The following is a 3089-nucleotide window of genomic DNA, read 5'->3' on the forward strand; positions in this document are numbered from 1 at the left end:
TCTCTCTGGCAAAGCTGGTTTATGTCGTACCTTGAAAAGTGCTGCTCAAGCATTTTTGTATGTTTAAAATATCCACAGGATCAAACCAAAATAAATTCAAAGTCTCTTTAAGACAACTGCACTAGATTGTGCATTATCATTTCGAACATAACACATATGGGGTTTAATTACCATGCAGAGTTTCAAATGCAGGATGAAAATATCGTGCAGTATCTTAAACGTTTAATTGACAATGGTGCTAATGGGAGGGGCTTGCATTGGAGGGGGGAAAGTGTGAAATGCTGAAACTGCTTTTCCTGTGATGTCTTGGACTCCTGCGTGAAGGTCCAGGCCCCCTACCTCGCAGCTGGCTTCTGCTTTGCCATAGCTGGTGCTGTTATCTGTGCTTATTGCGGGTGCATTTGTCATAAAACTCTTGAGGTTCAAAAAGTAAAATTTAGTCACAGTACAGAGATGGATTTTAGGAACTAATGAGTTGTTTCGAACTCTAATGATAACAGCATTCCTTAATAGAATAACTAGTTTTCCACCCTAACTGGAAAGCAGTATTGTTGAGACAAGTAGAAACCAAATTGGTGTAAACATGGAAATTCTTTTCCAAAACTGCTTCCTGTGTTAGATGCCATTTTGTTCAAGGCTCAGAGAAGCCAACGTTGGCAGCGCTAAGCTTTTTCTTGCCCTGCTCCTGCTCTTTGGAACAGAAAATCAAACATTCCTACAGAATTTTATTGGCATAAAGTGAATTGCTTCATTAAGAAATGAAGCATGATTCAGAGTGTGGCAACACTTGGGAAGGAACTACCTAGGGAATGAAAGAAATGCTGTTCGGGGGCCGGAGCCACACGAAGCTTTTGACTGTGACAGCAAAGTAACATTCTCTGCCAGCAAAGAGCACAGAGAGTGGATGCAGCTGTATCAACAGCTTTCCTCACTAGTGGGGTACACACACAAAGCAAGCTTTACTGCTTAAGGCACCTTTCTCAGTGTATTTGCATTTACACTTGCAACTTCTCTTGGATTAGCTACAGCCATTGGGGATCTTGCTTCTCCGCTTGCCTGAATAACCAAACTGTAGGGGCAGAAGCCTATGCTCTGGATATGCACTAGGACAGATGAAAATCCCTCAAGCTTTTAGCAGTGTTTCAGTTTGATCATATTATCAAGCCCATATCATGGGACAAATGTAATCTAACAACATTTTAACATTGTATTTTAAAATTTCTAAGTCGTAATTGTATAAATGTGTTTTACAAGTACCATTTCTCTTTGAAAGCCTAATAACTTAGATTTTGTTATGTCTATGAATTAAATCTCTAATGAAATACATTTACTACAAAAGAGGACGTGAAAATAAAACCAAAAGATCTCATTCCTAATTAGGATGCTTATTCATACACATTGGTAAGTGGTGGCAGTGGCTAGCTGGGTACGGATCCTCCAGGCCACTGCATCTGTGCGTGTATTGTCACCCTAAGAGGGAATAGCTGCTGAAATTGTGGTGAAATTCTGAGAAATCTTTCCTCATCACGTGTAGAAGTAAAGGCGTCTGTTGTGGGACTTGGCTGTGCTGTAATTTGCTGCGCAATTTTCCTTCTAATGCAATAACCTAGAAGAACTTGGAAAGGCAGAGAGGGGTAGAAAAGAGGTAGTTCCAAAGAATTAATAGATTTGTTTATAATTTTGAATAAAGAAAGCTTTACCTCTGTACATGCACATTTCCTATAGTTGCATTTCATGCGTTTCCACGTAGGAGTGAATTTTAATCTCTGTAATATGCAATAATAAAAGGTAACTCAGTTCTCATTCTGTGCAATTGAAGTCAGAATTAGAAATTGGATTTATTCTGTGTTTAATCTGCAGGATTTTGGGGTCCATGCAGCATAACACTGTTCATGTCACTTTTGTTAGCATTTTGGAAATATGCAGGAAAGGTGATGGATACATGGATTAGCTCATATGAGCTTAAAATACTGGATTCGGTTTTGTTCCAGCTCCTCTTAAGTTATGAGATTGTTCTGAAAATATTATAACTTCTGTGGCATCTTTCCAGAGCATGAAAAGGATTAACCTGTTTATACATACTCTCTTCCACATCCAAAATATGTATTTTACTGCAATAAGGGTAAAGGCTAAAACAAAAACCCCAGAGGACATCTTTTGGGTGATTTTTTTTTTTTAATTTGTTTTCCAAAGAACAGGGCATGATCTTACTTTGAAGTTTGTATTTCTGTTTCAAGTAAATTAGTCTGCATGACTTTTTGAAGATAAACGATAATTTCTGCAAACATATGCTAACAGAAATGATGGGGATATTTAATAATGTTTTGAGTTTGTGTTTAAAGCTAGTTAAGTATTGAAATGACCAGTAACTGATGGGAATGGTCACTGATAATTAAACAAAAGTGATGCTGATCTAATGAAATCTATTTCCTGGCATGTTGAGAGACAGTGGCTTGTGAAAAAGAAAACTGACTTTCACTCTTTCCTAACTTTATTGCTTTTTTTTTTTTTTTTCCCCCAAGTGGAAAAGATCACAAGCTAAAACGTACCTTGGGGAACCTTTTTTTCCAGACCACTTAATTACTTGAAAAGATAATCTGAATAACGTTTGATCAAATTTTTCATTAGAACTCCCTTTTAATTTTTCATTAGCTTCATAATTAACTGAATTTGTACAGTCATCAGTCTGTTTACAGCGTTTTGCTTTGTAAAGTGCTGTACCATAACCCCGTCTCTTTCTCTCCTTTTGCTTCCCAGATTATCACACAAAGTAGGGTGAGGCAAGTGTGCTTTCTTTGCTTGGTGACTGGGACATCGATTTCTCCATAGCGTCAGACTGATAGATATATATTTCTGTAGGTAAAGGGAAAACAAGCTTCTTGCTCCAAGTCTTATTTGAATTTTCATTTCATTTGATTAAGGCAGGGAGGAGCACAAATTAAACAAAAGAATTGAAAATGAAATGAGAGAGATGTATTGCTGAAACTCCACTGACAAGAGAACCTGGCATAATTTTGCCACGAATAATGCTTTCAGACTTTATAGGGCAGGCTGCAGTTTGAATGGATGATATCTTGGGTTTTGTAAAG

The sequence above is a fragment of the Strigops habroptila genome, chromosome 5, assembly GCF_004027225.2.
Source record: "Strigops habroptila isolate Jane chromosome 5, bStrHab1.2.pri, whole genome shotgun sequence".
Lineage (NCBI taxonomy): Eukaryota > Metazoa > Chordata > Aves > Psittaciformes > Psittacidae > Strigops > Strigops habroptila.